This window comes from Schistocerca serialis, chromosome 6 (genome assembly GCF_023864345.2).
Source record: "Schistocerca serialis cubense isolate TAMUIC-IGC-003099 chromosome 6, iqSchSeri2.2, whole genome shotgun sequence".
Lineage (NCBI taxonomy): Eukaryota > Metazoa > Arthropoda > Insecta > Orthoptera > Acrididae > Schistocerca > Schistocerca serialis.
In genome coordinates this window covers 707054688-707075603 of record NC_064643.1, presented here as the reverse complement: position 1 = coordinate 707075603, position 20916 = coordinate 707054688, and the positions used below count along the sequence as shown (strand labels likewise).

Below are 20916 nucleotides of genomic sequence, written 5' to 3'. Positions count from 1 at the left end.
ACAGAGAGTCAGTGAGAATCTAGAAGGTACCGACAGGGTTGAGGAGCCATGCTGATCCAGTGCCGCAGGTTTCCCGGTTGGCGCGTAGAGCCCAATTATGTGGTTCTACAGAGTCTAAATTGGGTTAGGTCTGGGGTGTCTGGTGGCTTGGGTAGCACAGTAAAGTAACGCTGTTGGTCTTCGAACCACGCACGTATGCTGCGAGCAGTGTGACATGTTGCATTATCCGGTTTGTACATGTCATGGTACGGAAGAGAAACGAACTTCGTCTAGGGGCGGCCATGGTCCCCAAGGATAGATGCATAGTTGTGTTGATCCACTGTTCCTTCCAAAGTGATGACATCATCCAGTGAATTCTGCAAAAACATTCCCCAGACCATAATGCTCACTCCTCCGGCCTCGACTCTTCCGACGGTGTTACAAAGTGTTTGCATACAGTTTCGCGCCGTTCACGTCGATGGCCGTCTGTCTCACGAAGCATACGAGGTTATTCATCTGAAAAGGCCGCCTGTCGCCCCTCCAGTTGCGGCATTGGCCGGCAAATTTCAGCCTTCACAGCTGTCAACAGCAGTCAGCATGGGTGCATGAACCAGGCACTTACTATGGAGACCCACAAACGACAACGTCCGCTGATACTCGTTGAGGAGACGCTCTTGAGCCTCTTCATTCATCTGGCCGGTCAGCTGCTCAACAGTTGCACGTCTACAGTATTTGCCGTACACTTTTCAGCAGTCGTCGTTCACCCGTGTGACATATGGCCCGCACTGTATAGTTTAGCCACCACGCCACGCGAACAGTTTACAAATTTAACTATTTCCGAAATATTTCCAACCTTGTCCTGAGAGCCAATGATCATGCTCCTTTCGACGTCAGAGAAAGCGCTCCGTTTCCAAACTATTACAACGACTGCACTGTATACCGCGTCTCCCCGACACGCTGTACATGGCTTCTACTGCTAGGGCTGCCACTTACTGTCTGTGACTAGTATTGTACGTTGATGTCGAACGTAGACGGTGGTCATATTATGTGACTGGGCAGTGCACGTGGTTTTTTTCTCCTTGAATCTCTTCTAACAGAAGCCGTTCGTAACTCTTCTGAAACACTGCAGGGGCTGTTTGCCGATCGTGAGATTTGGTACTTCCTGACTTTTCGCTTTTTATGTGCATTCTATTTTCCTGTTTAGCTTCAAAAAGAGCAGCTAGTACTTCCACTACATGTTGGTATTCTGCAAGATTCTTACGTTCCGTGGCACCTATTTCACGAACTGATTATAGTTGCATTATCTGTGGACCTCTTCAATCGTAATCTAGTTCAAATGGTGTGCTCAATACACTTTTGATAATCAAAAACGGGCCTACACCGCAAGCAAGAGTAAAATGTCAGCTGTGTAATGTCAAAGGTTAGTGTGAACCTATGTAGCTCCAAGTGCCATTGAGTGTGCGTGTTCATAGCTGCAACAGTTGGGGGTGTAGGTGGGGTGATTTTTAAATTTAACTTTTTTATATTTTATTTGTTATTTATGTATTTATTTATTTATTTCTAAGTCATCAGTCTTCTTATTGGTTTGTTGCGGCTTGTTTGATTTCCTGTCCTGTGCCAACCTCTTCATCTCTGAGCAGCTCTTGGAACCTATTTATTCAATTATTCGTTGTATGTATTTCTGTCTCTGTCTTCTACAGTTTTTTACCGTCTAAGGCTCCCTATGGTACCACGGAAGCTGTTCAGTGATGTATTAACACCTGTCCTGTCATCCCGTCCCTTCTTCCTTCTTCTTGTCAGTGCCTTCCACTTGCACGTTCCTTAGCCTCCTTAGTCCTTATCAGTTCCTCTGATCTTCAGCATTCTTCTTTATGGCCACTTCTCAGATTCTTCGAGTCGCTTCTGTTCCGGTTCCCCCACCCCAGAGTACCTGATTCACTACCATACAATGCTGTGGTTCAAAAGTACAAGCTCAGAAACTTCTATCTCATACATAGGTCTATGTTTAATACCAGTAGACTTTTTTTGTCCAGGAACGTCCTTTTTTCCCGTGCTAGTATGCTTCTAATGTCCACCTTCTTTCGTCCGTCAGGGATTAGTTTGCTTCCAAAGTAGCAGAATTTCTTAATTTCATCTACTTCGTGACCAACCATTTCGATGTTAAGTTTCTTGCTTTCTCATTTCTTCTACGTCTCATTATTTTTGTCTTTCTCCCGTTTATTCTCAATCCGTATTGTGCACTCGTAAGACTATTCATCCTACTGAAGAGATCTTTTAATTGTTCTGCACATTCACAGATGATTACAATGTCATCAACCCATCATGTCAATGTTATCTTTATACCCAGAATATTAATCGCATTCTTGAACTTTTCTTTTATTTCCATCTTTGCTTCTTCGATGTACAGATTCAATGGTAGGTGTGAAAGTCTGCATTTATATGTTAAACCGTTTTTTATCCGAGTACTACGTTCTTGGTCTTCAAGTCCTACTTGTCACTCTCAGTAATTGCACAAACTCTATATCGCCCATCTTTACCTACAGCTTACTTTTTTATTTTTCTCAAAATTTCGAATACCTTGCACTACTTAACATTGCGAACGCTTTTCTCACGAAGAAAAATCCCAAGCAAGTGTATAGATTTATTTTCATGTTTTTTTTTTTCCCCGACTTTCTCCACCTCTGGTGGAGGCAGTGGTGGTATACTTTCACTCTGCCAGTGAGTAGCTTGTGTTGTGTTCGTTGTCCGCTAGGTGGGGCTTGCGAGTCAACGAAGAGGGTTGGGGTCCGTGGCGGCACGGGGAACAGGTGAGCGTTGCCGGTGCTGGGAACAGACACGTGTTTATGATGGAAAACGTCTTGTCTGGACCTGGAGTGATAGCTCGAACCCGTTGGGGTTGAGGGCAGTTCGCTGGTTGCTCTCTACTCGGATTCGCAGACGTGTTGACAATGAACGGTGTCTACGCTTTCTGATCGTGTATGCGTTGACCGTTACAGATTTTCCGTCAAAGCAAAGCTGGAAGGTCTGTACGGCCTTCACTACACTGTCGTTACTCCCGGGATGAATTTATGGACGAATACTTGGTCACTCCATGCGAAGATGAAAAGTTCTACTACTTAATAGTTGGTGATGTGTTTATTTTGTCTGTTCGCTTTGAAATGGTTAAGACCAGCACCAGGCGAACGGTGTACCCGACGGGAGGCCCTAGCCACACGACATTTCCATTTCCATTGAGCCTGCCCTTGTAGGCGCGTTTGCGTTGCGTATACGACTGGTGGTAGCTGATCATCTTTCAGGTTTAACCAAGTATATTTAGTAATGTGTACGTCACCAAACAAAGTACGCACGACTGTAGTGTGAAATAAAATACGACTGCAAGCTTACGGCACTGTAAACCCACTGAGATAGCCGTGGATGTATTCTAATGTTGCAGAGCAGCCTCTGAGTTAAGTAATCACCTTTTGTAACTGAACAGTTCGCGTCTCTTTATTTGGCGTTCATCTGAAGGCGTTCTGCGTCTAAGCTTGTTTTGAAATTGTCTGGATCTTCCGTACACTACCTGAATAAATCTTAAATTGTGCCACGAGCGTAACCGGTACGCGTAAAACGTGTGAGTATGTGTCCCGTTGTAATTGTCATTCTTTATTTTACTCTCTGCTGCTAAATTAATTTTATCTGAATATTGTTTTGAAGTTTGAATTGATGTCTATCTAATATTGTAAAATTTGTATAATGGTTTACTATTTGCTTATTTAAGAGAGGTACAGGGATTCAAATTCTAATGCCAAATTGTTACCTAGTTTCAGCGGAAACTTTTAATTGGTATCGTTGTAATTGTTTTTAACTTCAATTTGAAATCATTGTATCACCGCTATTTGCCATCAATAGCGGTTCAAGTTTAATAAGTAATCAGCGGTCTGTAATGATTACCTCCAAAAATGGGGTTGAGCAACATGTTTTTTATGTTGAGTAGGTATTTCTTGCTAATAAATTTGTTTTATAAACATGTCTGAATTGAAGTTGGTCCGGGACGTTACCACTTCCTACTGCTGCTACCATACCACAGTTATCAAGCTCAACGCCACGACTCATTATCTGGTGTCTTTATCTTTCCTAAAGCTAAACTGATGGTCGTCGAAGAGACCCAAAGTTTTCTTTCCCATTCCTCTGTACATCCTTCCTATCAGCAAATTGGATGCATTAGCTTTTAAGCTCATTGTAAGGTTTTTTTGCACTTACTAACTCTTGATTTCTCTAGAACTGTGTGGATTAAGCTTTTCTAAAATTCTGATGGTATTTTATCTGCCTCACAGAGTCTACACACTAGCCTGAAGAGTCGTTTTCTTGTCACTTCTCTCAATGGCTCTACAAATTCCATAGGCTGTTATCTATCCCTTTCGCCTTATTTGACCGAAGTCATCCAAAGTTATTTTTAAATTCTGAATGTAATACTGAATTCCTTATCTCTTCCTTACTGACTCCAACATTTTCTTCTACTACGTCATCAGATAATTCCTCCTCGTCATAGATGCCTCCAGGATAGTCTTTCCACCTGTCGACACTCTCCTCTGTGTTCAGTACTGGAATTCCGATTCCATCCTTAATGTTGACCATTTGCCTTTCATTACAGCTACGGTTTTTCTGTTAATTATTTCCATTGAATCAGTTCATTTCGAAGATCAGTTAATTTCATTATCGTCTCTTTTTTCTGCGTCCATTTAATCTTGGATTCCCTGCATTTCCTATTTATTTCGTTCCGAAGTGATTAATATTGCTGTGAAATTGTCTTTCGCTGAACATTTTTGTATTTCTCCTCTTACCCAAAGTCCGTTCACAGTTACCATGCTGATACTTACGTTGGTATTTTCAACAAATTTTATTGCTCTTTTTACCGGTTCCCGTCAGCTCACCGAAGTTAAGTGCTGCTGGGCTGAGCTAGCGCTTAGATGGGTGACCATCCTGTCTGCAGAGCGCTGTTGGCAAGCGGGTTGCACTCAGCCCTTGTGAGACAAACTGAGGATCTACTGACTGAGATGTAGCGGCTCCGGTCTCGTAAACTGACATACGGCCGGGAGAGTGGTGTGCTGACCACGTGCCCCTCCATAACAGCATCCAGTGGCGCCTGTACGCTGAGGATAACGCGGCGGCCCGTCGGTACCGTTGGGCCTTCCAAGGCCTATTCGGACCGAGTTTAGTTTAGTTTTTAGATTACTCTTTTTGGAGATGCCCACTTCTCTTCAGCTAAACTGTCTACTTTATTTTTTGTTATCTCAGCGTTCACATCTGTAGTGAAATTCAAACATATCTCATCGAACCTCACTATATCAATATCCTACTTCCTTCCATGCTGATTCGTCAGTATGAGTCTCTTAAACTTCCCTCTCATTATTACTAAATTTGGTTCTGAGTCTGTATCCGCTCCGAGATACACCTTATAATCCAATATCTGATTTCGAAATCTGTGTCCGTCTGTGACGTAATCGGGATGGAATCTACCAGTGTCTTCCAGCGTTTACCCCCAGCTACTGTGATTCACCATCAGATTATTCGCTGTTACTAGGTGAAATTTGGTACAGAACTAGTTAGTCTTTATCCTTCCATTACAACCTCATTATAATCCCCCATGGTTATTAGATTTTCGTTTTCCTCTATGCTCTAGATTACCCGTTCAATAGTCTCATACACTTTCTCTGTCTCTTCACCTTTTGCTTGCGACATCAGCAAGTATACCTGAACTATAGCTGTCAGAGATGGTATACTGTCGATTCTGATGGGAATAACTCTATCACTACACTGTGAAACGTCCCATTAGAAAAATTACTGACACACAATATTTTTTTGCGCAGCGCAATCTGACTTTCAAAAATCCCTACAAAAGAATGGCCCTGACTAACATTAACCTATACGTTTCACAAATCACTTACCTCACAAAAATCTTAGTTACTCGAACTACTGCAATACAGCTAGCGCCACTACTGCCAGCTAGATAAAAGATTCAAAGTACGGAAGGCACTAACTACTGATAGGCAGAGTTAGCAAATGAAAGATTTTAATAGAGAACAAACAATGTATTTACCTTAATAGTCATAATATATATAGCAGTTCATGACATCCAGTCTTACAAATTTCAAAACTCCGCCATCTCTCTCCCCACATCCACCACTGCTGGCGGCTCACCTCCAACTGCGCAACGCTACACGCTGTTAACATCCAGCTGCCCAACACTACAATGGCAGACAACAATGCAAACTAGCCACAGACTGCACACAGCACAGCCAGTGATTTTCATACAGATCGCTACGTGGCGTTACCAATAAGAAAACATAAACAGCCTACTTACATAGCCCCCACGCTCCCCACAAAAAATTTTACAAATTGTTTTGGGCACTGGCCAATACATATTTGTAAAAAAAATTTCACAATTACAATAACAAAGAAATCATATACACACACTTATTGATACAATGTTGGTCAAAAGATAAAATTTTCTCACAGTCCATAAAGACAGTCCTGATCGTTCATCACAGTAAAATTGCAGTTTTTTTTTCTCAAAGTCTGAGCAGTAAAAGAAAATTCACACGGAAGTAGTGGATTTCAATGCAGTCTTGAAGAAGTAGTGTTGTCCTTCCGACAGAAAGACAGTGCTGACTCTTGACATGCAGACAGGGAATAGTCCACAACAGAGCAAACCCACAGCAGAGTCAGTCGGAGTTTTGAAGAATATTAGTAGGTCGGTCATCACAGAGCAGACCCACTGCAGTCCTGGTAGAGATTATGGTATTGGTGGGACATCAGAGGTGCAGACCCACTGCGGTAATTGTAGAAATAATGGTATTGGTGGGCTATCAAAGATGCAGACCCACTGTAGTCCATGTAGAGACGGCCAGCAGCCATCTGTTGCAACTGTGCAGGTGCACAATCACCATCGAAGAGTCTTGCGGAGAATATAGCAAGTCCATAAACCACCACTTGTGCACTCACAAAATTTTTTGAATTGTCCTTAGAACCAGCAATGCTGTTATCCAGTCCCTTGCTGAATTATTAACATATGTGCAAATACTAACAGTCCCAACTGCTCACATACTGTGCATATATTATGACCAACAGAAACGTGTGTAGTGAAATGATACTTAATTTGTAGAACTGGTGTCTATACAATTATAAATTTACAACATAAGAATACAACAACAAAGGTACAAAATACATCATTAAATAACATAACAGTACAGATAACATTTGTAGTAACACAGGCTTTACAAAAGAATAGAAATATACATATACATCAGTGTTACAGGAATTATGACATAAGTACATACATAAAAGATCAGAATAACTTTTGAAACATCAACTTCACACATGAACATTAAAACAAAACAGAATAAATAATGTCTAAACCTCTTTACAAAGAAAATAACATATTGTCAGAAAAATTTTACAATGTAACTCTCATCAGATAAACACATACTGACAGGAAGAACACAAATACCCAAGGGTTCACAAACACATAGTGGGATAACACAAGGAAAGGACAGGGTTTGTTTTGAGTGTGATATTTGGTACTGCAGTCCAACCCAAAACTTCATTTCATAGATGTTTCCTCGTATTTCACTTTTTTTTATAACTTGTCAATGCATTACTTCCAATTCATCACAACTCATTCTCTTATATAGCCTACCCCTTCTTAAGCTAACTTAAATCTACTGAGCTCAGATGCTAAACTAAGGGATGACACAATGCAGCAGCACAAAACAACACAAACAGCAATGACAAAAAATACAAATTGGCAAAGAAAGCAGCAGTAAATGTAATAACCTACATCTAAACATGACAAACGCACAAGCAGAAAAACTAGTACACTAAAGACAACAATGCAGATAAGGGAAATGTCTATTCACATCTTAATGTCTATGTAAAGAAAGTGGTGCACCACAAAAACTTATTCTATGAAATAAATTACCAAGTACTTGAAAAGAAAACTATGTACACAGTTCCTGTAAAGGGAAATGTCTTTTTATGCTCCCTCAATTTTTTTGGAAGCATACCACAATATTATTATTTACTGGATCTGTAGACAGAAAATATTTATATTAGTACATCTTTAAAATTTTGTTTTAACCAATGCTGCAGTGCAGCTAGAAACTAGATATTAAACAAAATAGGTAAAGCAAGGCGTGAAACGTCATTCACTAGCCATATGGCATTTCATAATGCAGTACACAATCTTTCAACTAGCAAGACAATAGATGTGAAATGTTTTCCGTCATTTCATTAGGCATTTTAGTAAATATCGTAAATTATTAGCCCCACAGTGTAATCATATGTTTTCAAGTTTGAGTGTGTCGTATTTGCGATGCTTTCTACAAAGAATTGTCAATAGCGAGGATAATGGCCTCCTTTTTTCTCCACCTGTGCCTCTGAAAGGCACTCACTAATGGCTTTTCTCCAGGCAACTGTCGCGCAGCTGGGTGCCCACAACGCATTATGTGAAGGTGGTCACTTAACTTTCTTACCGAAATATTTACAACACCAGTTTGCACTACAGTGACAGTCTCATATAAAATTTCATAGGTCGAGAATTTGCGTTACAAATGTGTAGAAACAAAACAGTGTCCAAAAAATTTTTGGCGGCATTGTGATACATTCACGCATTTACACACATTTCATAACTCTTTGAAGTACGATTCATGGCCTCCATCATCCTTTTTCACAAGTCAGAGTTCCTAACCACTACTCCTTATTCCCTACCTTATTACACATATACATATTCGTCAACACGTCAATCTGGCGGTGACACTTCAATATTTCATCATATTAAATACATAGCATAACCAAATTCCTCATATAGCATCAGCTTATTGATCATAAACATACCTCAAAAGCATAATACACATCGTCGTCATAATAATAACACCATAACACCTCGGCCAAATCTCAAAAACGTCGTAGCTCTCTGCAATAATTTCAAAACTTAAAAAAAATTCTCTGCTCATTTCAATAGTGTCATCTACCTCAAACATACTTTAAATATCATGATCCCATACCAAACACATCATTCAAAGCTCTCATAGTATCACAATGGTTCTGAACAAATATATGAACAGTTCACAAAGTACAGATAAAATACAATTTCATAAGTGTGAAGCTATCCAACCGTGTAATTGCGTAAACATGTGTCACTGACATAGTAAAAAAATGTTTGTTTCTCTGTTAAATAATCAGATAGCTGTGTAATTCTGTGTTAGAGAAATGTGGTACTGATGTGTAAAGTTGTATGAGAAAATACCATATTAGCTAGGGCTCCTTGTGCTTGCCAGACACACGGTACTCAAAGTAAGCGTGTATCTCCCTGAGGATTATTGTAATTGTACCCTCAGGTGTTACAGATTACAGCAATGGAATGAAATGTATAATGGAAAACCTTTGTATCATTGTACTTCAAATATCTTTAAAAATAAATATTTTAAGTACAAAATTAATCACTCAAATACGTCTACTGTAGCGCTAAACTGTGTGTCTTGTTGTAAGATAATCTCTGTGGAAGTGTCGTAGTTATCGTCCTCCAAAAGCTCAGTTCTGCAGAAGTCAATGTACTTACCTCATGATAAACAAAAGTGAAATGCTTTGCATATAGATATCTTAGTTATTACACTTATTGCCGTGATGAAGAAAGTACTGTGCTGTAACGTATTGTTGTGCTGCGGAAAAGGCTGTCTCATTGTAGCTATACCACAAATGTTACTACTAAAACATGTTTTACTTCCCAGAATAATTCAGAAAAATTGTGCAGATATAAAACAGTAAAACTGCAAAAGCAACAATGTAAATTGTGTCATATATTAATAGCGTCATGATATAATCGTGTAGCTATCAAAGAAACCAAGTGCTAAGTCATCTTTAATCTCACCGAATGTACATCAAATAAAGAGTATCTTTTCAAGTAAACCAAAATGTTGCATTAAAATCTCATTAGCAGTATAAGTTCTAAGTATGTAAGCCTGATAGTTGTTATGTAATCGTGCAATTTGTTCCAAGAATGTATAACAATGTGTCATCTGATCACTATAACAATGCATTCGTAATTACTGTCTAAATAAGTTGCCCAGGTTCTTGACTGGATATTTAACTTCAAACATTGTTGCATGGGAACAGTTTCTTAAGTCTGACAAAGCATACTAGAAATGTGAAATGAAAAGTTTTATGGCAAAGACAAAGTTAAAAAGCAGATTATCTTTCAACAAACGGTTTTACATGTGAAATGTGGTGTAAACCTTTACTCTTCCTTGTACGCAAAGTTTCAACTTCAACGCCATTATCATGTGATATACATCGGATTCTGTAAGGTCCATTGCAAACTAGAAAGAATTTGTGACTCAGGTGTTTCTTCTTATGTGACAATGAATGAGCTTTAATGAGAACTTTCTGACCAATATATAATTTCTTTGCATTTGCTTTACTGTGTAGTTTTCTCCAATTGGCTGCTGCAGATTTTATATTTTTAATAGCCAAATCAATTATGTCTTTGTGTCGAGGTTTACGTGTATTTGGGAAAGGTACAAGCACTCTGATTCTGTTCGGTGGTTCTTCATTCTTCAGTACAGGAGTAGGTGGTAAAGCATTTCATTCAGCACATTTTGAAATAAGTGTAAACATCAGTCCCAATGCTGACGCTTTCTGTGACAATAAAGTCTACAATGCTTATTGATTTCTTTCATAATCCGTTCAGACGGGTTACAATGTGGTGAGTACAATGAAATAAAAACAGGTTTGATTTTATGATTCCGAAGCATGCGTGACCAAACAGCGGATCTGAATTGCGGTCCGTTATCTGAAATGACTTTAGCAACGTGGCCAACTTCACGTAAGAAATTAGTAACAAAGGCGTTGGATACAGACCGTCCAGTGGCTTTACGTAACGGAGTAAAAGAAACAAATTTTGAAGTAAGTTCAACAGCGACTAGAACGTACGAAAATCCATTCGATGTTCTGACAAGGGGTCCCAAGAGATCAACAGCAGCAAGTTCTTTTAATTTAGGCGGAATGATAGGAAACAACGGAGCACGATGTGCGATAATAGATGGTTTCGCCTTTTGACCAAGTTTACAAATAGACAAGAGTCTTCTAATTCTCTTTTTCATTTTGTTAAAATAACAAGTCGTCCGAAGAATATGATAACATTTTCGTGGGCCAAAATGTGCATAGCTGACATGAATGTACCAAATGAGCTTATTAACAAAATCGTCAGAAATACAAAGCACCCATAGCTTGTCATCAACAGTGCAGCGTTTGAAGAGTATGTTGTTTCTAACCAGATAATAATGCCGAATCTGAGTGTGTGTCTTTTCATGCAATTTACTTTTGATGTCTTTCCAAATCGGATCTTTATCTTGTTCATGAGCAATGTCCTTTAAAGATGTGGAGATGAAGTTTTCAAAGGCGACTTTCTGAATGTAAAGAATACTGAAATTTCTCTCGAGGTTGCCTTATGTGTTACTTTTCTCAAGCCCAGCCGGTGCGCGTGACAGTGCGTCCGCAATAATGTTCTCCTTGCCGGGAATGTAGACTATTGTGAAGTGGAATTCTTGCAGAAACAATACCCAACGTATTAACCTGTAATGATTTAATTTTGAAGACGTAAGAAATTGTAATGCACGATGATCACTGTATACTTTTACGTGCTTACCAGAAAGAAAGAAACGGAATTTGTTAAATGGCCAAACGATAGCTAAAGCTTCTAATTCCGCAACGGAATAAGTTTTTTCAGATTTTGTTAGCACTCGGCAAGCAAAAGCAATGGTTTTCTGAACATTAGAGTCATTTTCTATGGCCTCTTGAAATAAATGGGCACCAAGACCGACTTTAGAATAATCCGTGCTTAGGCAGAAATCTTGTGACAGATCTGGATGAGCTAGTATCGGCGCGTTAAGTAACGCTTCTTTCAAAGAATGGAATTCCAACTGTGCTTGTTCGTCCTAGTTCCAAATAGCATTTTTTCCAGTGAGAGAACAAGGTTTTGGTGTAACTAGAATTTGCATATTCAGAAAACGACGGTAAAAATTTACGAGACCTAGAAAACTGCGGACTTGTTTTTTTGTGGATGGAACTGGAATGGCTCTCACTGCTGCTAACTTTTCAGGATCCGGCTGAATGCCTTCACAAGAAATAATATCTCCCAAAAACTTCACCTTTGTCCTACCAAATTCAGGCTTTTCCCAGTTAACTCTACTTCCAGATTCTGCAAAAATATGTAACACGCTGTTGAGGATGCGATTGTGTTGTTCCCATGAGGCTTCTGCTATCAGAATATCGTCCACATACAAGGTGATGTGACGTTTTAAGAACTTAGGTAATATGGAATTTAGCCCGTGAATGAATGCTGCCGAAGAAATGTTCAAACCAAAAGGAAGTTTCCGAAACTGATAACAAACGCCGAAACAAAGGAAAGCTGTGTATTTTCTACATTCTGAATGAAGTTCGATCTGATAAAAGCTGGATCTCAGATCAATAGAGGACAACACTTTTACACCATTAACATTTTGAAGAAGTTCTTCCAACGTTTGCGGCCTCTCTGTTTCAGGAATGATGATAGTATTGATTTGTCTCGAATCTAAGACAAGCCTGAATGATCCATTTTTCTTCTCAACAACATGTAATGGATTGTTGTATGAGCTTACTGCAGGCTCAATAATGCCCTCGTCAAGCATAGATTGTATTTCTGTTCTAACACAGTCCCTATAATGTGCCGGAATTACGTATGGTCTAACAAAATTTAGTATGCTCATGAACACGAAATTGGTATTGAAATCCCTTGATTGTTCCTGTTTTGTGAGTAAAAACTGTGGAATGTGCTTGTAAAATCTCAAAAAGCTCTTTCCTATCAGTGTCATTACAATTCTCAATTGTTTGAATTTTATTCTGAATTAACTCATTAGTATCAAATGCGCCATCGATATCATTCCTGTCAGTACTTGCAGAGTGATTGTTAGTGTCAAGTTCCATCGAAAATTCCATACTGTTGTCTGACAGGAGGTAAAGCCGATTAGTTTCTTCGTCATGGTTTGAGAGCCAATCTTCAAATTTCAAAGCTATTGACTTACCTTCTTTCTCTAAACTTATTTCAGCATCGTGAAAGTTAAAGATTGCTTTGTATTCATTAAAAAAGTCTACTCCCAATATAATTTCCGTCAACAGTGATGGGACAATGAGAAAGTTCATAGAGAAGTTATGGCTTTGACAACAGAATTCTAAGTTGGTTTGTTGGCGTACATCTACACTTTTTCCAAAGATTGCACCATGTAATTTAATCTTACGTAACGGAAGTGTGGGATAATCGTTCGATTTGTTGCATTTGCTAAAGACTGTTTCACTAATTACTGAAATGGGACTGCCAGAGTCAAGTACTGCCGTAAATTTTACGTCATTTACTGTAATGAGAATCACAGGATCTGCAATGTTGTTATGTTTCACGTCGTGTTCCTGGAGTAAGATGTCCCTAATGCCTTCCATTTTTACGTAATTACTAGCTACTGCAGCTGCGTTGTCAGTTTCATAAGTACGTTTTGTGGCTGCCAGCGGTATGAGTCATTGCCTATTGTCTCTTTGATGGCGCGCGTCTTTATTGGGATTTGGAGACCTAACTTCTATAAATTCACCTTGTCGAGAGGGCCCCGCCCTGTTTGAATCCCGCCAGTTCTTATGCAATTCAGGTCTATCGTTACGATCATATCGTCTGTCGTCATGTCGGTAGATTCCATAGTTTCTTTCTTGTCGGTCACATGGTGGAGAATTTCTCCCAGAATCGTAACTACGCGCTGGACCGTTGCGTCTAAAGTTATTCTGTCTCCCTTGATAATAATTATTTTGGTTCCCGTATTGTCTGTTTCTCTGATTGTCTCTGTGATAGTCACTACCACGGAGAGGTGATCTTTCCCTGTAATTACTACTACTCTGCCAACGGTTGTCATACAGGTGGTGTCTGTTTTGGTCACGATTTGTGTTCTGAGAATAGCCTTGTCGTGTCCAGTTATTACTTCTTTCATCGCGGAATTGCGACGGATGTGACCTGTAATTGTTGTGTTCCTGTTTTCGCGTTCCGCGATTGTCAGTGTCAATTTCTAATTCTTGTAAGAGTCCCTGAAAAGCTTCAGTGTCGTCTTTGCAACGTCCTGCCAAAATAATACGTCGCAAATGTTCAGGTAATTTGATTAAGCAAATGCGGATGAGTTCTGAGGGGCTGTATGGGTTTGACAGTTACTGATTCCTGTGCAAGACGTCTTCAAAATATTTCACAACACTGGAAAATTCAGATTGTTCGAAATGTTTCATCATTATGATGCTATGTTTTACTCGGTCTTGTGTAGCATGAGACCAGTATGCTGAGAGGAAGGCATGATAAATTTCTCCTTCACTGTGGCAATCGTGAATGACCGATCGCATTCTTACAGCTGGTCCATTCTCTAAGTAGCCACACATAAATTCTAATCTGTGCTCTAATGTCCATTTGGGAGGAAAACAATGAGAGAATTGATGGAGCCATGCTTGTGGATGAAAGTCGTTGCTACAATTCTTAAATGTTTTGAATTTACGTGTCGTAATGAACAGCTTCTAGTCAAAATCATCGTGTCGGCGAGTAGCATATCGGTCATTGTTACGTCGTGTTGGCGGTTCCATCTCAAAATTCGGTGCACCTTGCCAGTTTCTTTCATAATTTCGGAAATGCCCTGTATTATTATTTTGTGGCTTTTATGTATTTCTAAGTTCCTCTTCCCATGTTGGAGCACGGGTGTCCTCTGAAGTATGTAATTTTAGTATTACTTGTGCCAACTGATCTTGTACTTGCCAGATTTCTCTTTTGTATTGCGTATTAATTTGATTCTGATTTTGTTTGAATTATTTAATTTATTCATACTTTTGTGTGTCAGTGATGGCTACAGGTCTTGTGTCGTTCAGATCATCATCTACCTTCGCAGATAAGTTAGTGAACTGATCCGAAAGTTCGGCTACTATCTCCGATATTGTACTTATTTCCTCAGTGTGTTTTTCTGAACCAAGTTTCAGAGTGTCCATTTGAGTTGAAATCGTATCTACTGTGTCCATTAAGTTTTCCTGGGATTTTGCAAGCAGCTTAACCAAATCGGTAGATGCAACTGAGTCAATTTTAGCCTACAAGGTCTCATGATTTTCATGAACAATGGTTTGCAGTTCTTTTATGGCTGCTTCGTGATTCTGTACTGCATTTTTATGCCGCGAAAAAATAGGTTGAAAATGCTCACAAATTTGTGTTTTACGTCATTACAGACTTTTTGACATTTCGATTCAATGTTATGTAACTCAGTAGTTCAATCTTCACGTGTTTGTTCAAGTGTGGTGTCTAACTTTTGAAGATTTTGTTCCATTGCGTCTAAATGTTTCTGTGTTTGTCTCTGGTGTTGTTCCATTGTGTCTAATTTTTGAAGGTTTTGTTCCATTGTGTCTTACTTTTGAAGATTTTGTCCCATTTGTTTTTGATTTTGTTCAAGCGTTGTGTCTAACTTTTGAAGATTTTGTTCCATTGTGTCTAACTTTTGTAGCCTTTGTCCCATTTGTTGCATTAACTGTAATAACAATGCAAAGGTGTCTGAAACATGTTCCTCAGTGCTTTTCGGCAGTGAAGTTGCACCGGCAACATTCACATTTTGACAAGCAGAAAATGTGTCTTGACTTATTTGAGAAAACGGTGAGGACCCAAATCCTGAATCTGCAGTATTTGCAAAATTGTGTCCTGTCATTCCCAATTCCTGAGGCGGCCTGTTGCCGACCGATCGATCGATAATGCTTCCCTGTTCACTAATTGTTTCAATGTCTACACCATTGTTTGCCGCCTGCTCCATTTCCCTACGCACAATTACCAAATTACTACTTTGAACATTTGTTAATTCATTGCACATTGGCGCTAACACACTGCTTTCGTCTTCACTGTCATTTCTCAGTTTACTTTGGAACCTAGTATTACGTTTTTCACACGTCATTATTGTCACAATATTTCACAAGACAACACAGAAAACCACTATTTGAAGAGCAAAATAAGAAAACACATTAAGATAGCATTGAAAATGATATCTCGTTAATTGCAAGCGCAGCTGCGAAATACTTGGTGCAAACCTACATGCATGCCACAACTGTTTTACTGTACAAGAATGAGAAACTACAACTACAAAGGAAATTCTCTCTGCAATTATGCACTAGCAATAAGCAAAAGCTACACAAATTACACAAACTACAAGAAAAAATCAGAAGATTCCAGTGAGGTATCCTGGCAGGGTCGCCATATGAAACGTCCCCTTATAAAAATTACTGACATGCAATATTTTTTTTGCGCAACGCAATCTGACTTTCAAAAATCCCTACAAAATAATGGCCCTGACTAACATTAACCTATACGTTTCACAAATCACTTACCTCACAAAAATCTTAGTTACTTGAACTACTGCAATACACCTAGCGCCACTACTGCCGGCTAAATAAAAGATTCAAACTACGGAAGGCACTAACTACTGATAGGCATAGTTAGCAAATGAAAGATTGTGATAGAGAACAAACAATGTATTTACCTTAATAGTCATCAAAAGTCATAATATATACAGCAGTTCTTGACATCCAGTCTTACAAATTTCTAAATTCCGCCATTTCTCTCCCCACATCCACCACTGCTGGTGGCTCACCTCCAACTGCGCAATGCTACGCACTGTTAACATCCAGCTGCCCAACACTACAATGGCATACAACAATGCAAACTAGCCACAGACTGCACACAGCACAGCCAGTGATTTTCATACAGAGCACTACCTGGCGTTACCAATAAGAAAACCTAAACAGCCAACTTACAACTGTTTGCAGAAACTCACTCTCTGCCCAGTGTACCTACTCACAGCGAATGCTAATCCTGTAATACCATTTTCTGCTGCTCCTGATATCACCATATATTCGTCTGGTCAGAAATACTTGTCTTCTCTCCATTTCATTTCACTGACCACCCCATATATCTAGACTCAGCCTTAAAATCTCACTTTTCAGTTTTCTAGCTTCCCAACTACGACCGAATTCCGACATTTGATGTCCAAACTCGTTGATTGTTACCCTTTCGCACACTTGCGAAAAAGTAATATCCTCGTGTCTACTACAGTGCATGATATCAAATAAAATCAACCCTTTCATGGCGAAAATTACGACAACCATAATTCCGATTGAGAAGACTATAAGGAAAATAGGTTTTTTTTTTTTTTTTTTTTTAGACGGGTTTTATTCACCGCTCAAGTGTTATTCGCAGATGGGGTTGATCCCATTCCAGCAAATGACAAATTAGAAAATTATTATTTAACGCATAAATATTTGATGGTGGACATTAATTAAGACAATAATAATAAATCAAATATTCTTTAATATAACTCTAGTGTGTTACACAGCAAATAGTTGACTGAAATTGAGCTAAGCTGAGGATGAGAAAACTATGCAGTGATGTGTCTAGCTATGGACTACCATACAGAAGCGAGGAAGGTGGCTGTATCAGAAGTTCATGTTGCAGATAGTTTGCTTCATCCCGTATGCAGACTCTGCGGCCTTAGGGTGGCATGCAGTAACTCTGCGTGTAACTAGAAGTTCACTCATCACTGCTGGGAGTTTGTGCAGATTAATGTTGCGTTTCGCTTTATCGTATCGGCATTCTGAATAATAGAACAGCTGTTAGAGTACATATGTAAAGCTTCAACATACTTAAGCAGTATATAAATTAAGAGTTAATCACTAAGGTTGAGAGAAAAGTGTTACTCTCTAAGTATGCGACGTACTAACTATCTTCCACAAAATGTGTCTGTATGACTAAGGGGTTAACTAAGTGCGTGACCAGTTTCTTAAGTTCCATGGTTTCATTTGTGTTCTAGGACATGACCACACATCTGTCACAGTATGCCGTTAATGTTCTGTTAGTTTCCTATAAAGTGATTTAATTTGCAGACAGGATTATCAGTGGTGAAACGAACAAATGACTACAACACAAACTGGGTACATTTCAATAACGAAACTATTGTTTGAGACCGTCAGATAGCGACATAAGACAGTAGCTATAGTCGCCGTATATGGTTGCCGTTAGAAGCTAACACTGAAAAAAAAGTCGGTTATAGATTTGAGGATAAGGTTTGAGAGTCCACGAACCCATTTAGAAATTTAGTTTCCTATCACAGCGCTGGTGGCTAGAATTAAAATCTTGCGAAAATTTTAAACCGCTCTACTCTTCAGAGTTAACCAGCGTAACTGTCGAAAACTTCACTAAGTTTTCTAACTCCAGAGAAAATACTACGGGTCCCTAGACTTGCAGCCAGAAAATATTAAAATACTTTCGTCGCGGATGACATGTTGCTCATCAGTGCATACACCCCGTCAAAACGAAATGGCACACAGGTCAGGATTACCAGTGCCTTAATATAGATATGATTTGTCGTTGCAAAACCCAGAAAATTACGCATAATCGACATATTATTATGAAAGGTGCACATAGAAATACATGACCAGCAATTGCACGCTGAGTCATCTGATGTTTTAACAAATGACAGTTTCGCAGTCTATTTACACAAAAAAACAGAATAAACCACATGTATCCCATAACAAATAAAAAGTACATTACACTTGTCGCTGCCTTAAGTATTTGTATGAATTGGGGCTAAAATTTCACCAGCTTTTCCATGGTGACATCAGTGTGTTGTTCGGGCCTTGGTTTTTCAATTATTTACATCTTAATGAGTGAGCTATTTGCTCTTATCTATATTGAACACAAAATGACACGCCTAAAGGTAAATCTTACAGTTCATTTTCTAAGACGCCGTAACATGCATTGTTCTACGATTCATTTTGCACTAAAATCTCTTTTTCAACCGTCGGAATCAACATCCTGCTAGTATCTATAATTACGTACTACGTGCGGACACTTTTTTCTTTAAGATCGCTTATGGCGGTGAGGTATTATTACTTTTGAAACGTAACAGTTATATTCATAGCTTTCATCGGCAGTATCTAAAATATCATTTTGTATGCAGAACGGATACATAGTTCTGCTTGCTTGTTTCTTTTCTCCCTACCACGTGGTTCCATTGACCGTCCTGTAAATTTAATAATACGAATTTTACTTATCCGACAGCCGTGAATTATTTGTGGGCTCTGTGTACGCGCCATGGCGGCTACCTCACACCATCTGTAAGGCAGCAACGGTCGGTCGCCCTGGGGAAAACTACTCGCAGAAAGCCGTCAAGCCCCCTGCTGCCCCTATGGCAACGGAATTCCTTCGTGACAGTTATTTTACGCCAGTATCAACGGTTTCTTTGTCAGGCAGACAGCTCCACACGCCCCCACCTCTTTGCGAGCAATGATCGCCAGCGTCGGGGTTCACGCAGCCTTTCACTCCAGTGTATGTCTAACAGCTCCTGTCTGTCTGCTACATAGACAGAAACGTCGACGCTAGTCCACATCACATAAAATTTTGTAATTGATTGTATCCTAAACGTCTGTCAGGTTTTACGAAATGCGTCATGAGAGGACTCCATAATTTTCTACTGGCAATTCTTAAAAATTATTGGCGTCTGTGAGGACACGCGGCCACCAACTACTGTATCCCTAACATTGACCCAACCCACGTAACAATATCGTCCCCGTAGAATAAACTGGAAAGACGAAAGAAGAAGCTGACGAAGTGTTGATAATTTATGTTGCGGACGCTGACGATCGACTGAAGAACTCCCTCGGATAATGAGGGCAGGACGGTATTGAACTCTCGTTGAAAATCGACAATAGTACCCAATGCAGAATAACATAGCAATCGCCAAATTTGTTGGTGCAACATTGGTAAAGGATTTCTAATTGACTTTGGCCGACGATGTATACTCGAACTATTTTGTTGAGCACATTCATGTATAGTAGCACTCCGTCATCAGGCCACAAGTGGCCCATCGGGACCAGCCGACCGCCGTGTCATCCTAAGATGGGGATGCGGATAGGAGGGGCGTGTGGTCAGCACACCGCTCTCCCGGTCTTTATGATGGTTTTCGGTGACCGGAGCCGCTACTATTCGGCCGTATAGCTCCTCAATTGGCATCACGAGGCAGAGTGCACCCCGAAAAATGGCAACAGCACATGGCAGCCCGGATGGTCACCCATCCAAGTACCGGCCACGCCCGACAGCGCTTAACTTCGGTGATCTGATGGGAACCGACGTATTCACTGCGGCAAGGCCGTTGCACATTCATGTCAGTTATTGTTAATGAAGTTACCTTTCGTGCGTAAACCTTATTCGAGCAATGACATCGGCTACTCTAAAGCACTGAAAAAAATTATCTTATGATCTCATTTTGGATCTTGACGGCAATTCGTTGTAAGTGGCGTGAATAAAAGGACGCTATGTGCAAGAAGCATGAAGCGCCCTTTGAATGTATGCTGATAGCTAAAAGACCCACGCGCACTTTGAATAAGAAAATGCTATTTGACACTGAAATCAATATAAAAGATAGGGTCGCCACCAACTCTAGCCACACGACAAAGAAGAGGTAGCACTGAGTCGGAAAATTACTTAATTTATTAATAAGAAAAACTCACAAAAGAACATTCATTGTAAAGTCATTGATAAAGAATGGGATGTAGTTCTTAATATGATCCAGGCATTCTTCCCGTGAATCAAATATTGAGTAAAGTAAAGAGGGCGTGAACACCATGCGTAAGTGCAGCCTGCAGCAAGATTCGTGAAAACACGATCTATTCCAGAGCATTTGTTTCAGATAAAAAAAGGGACACTAATCACTACACCTGTGCACATGGAAACGCTATAGGTGGGCCAACAAGGAAAACTACAAGGTAAATGGCGAAGGTAACGGCGACGTAACATCGGTACACAAGATAAGATTGAAGGCAAAATTATTTATTCCT

At 39.7% G+C, this 20916-nt stretch overlaps 1 pseudogene; it reads right to left on the bottom strand.

Moving 5' to 3' along the window:
• Positions 1–20118: 20118 nt before the first annotated feature.
• LOC126485282 (5S ribosomal RNA) lies at positions 20119–20236 on the bottom strand (annotated as a pseudogene).
• Positions 20237–20916: the final 680 nt, after the last annotated feature.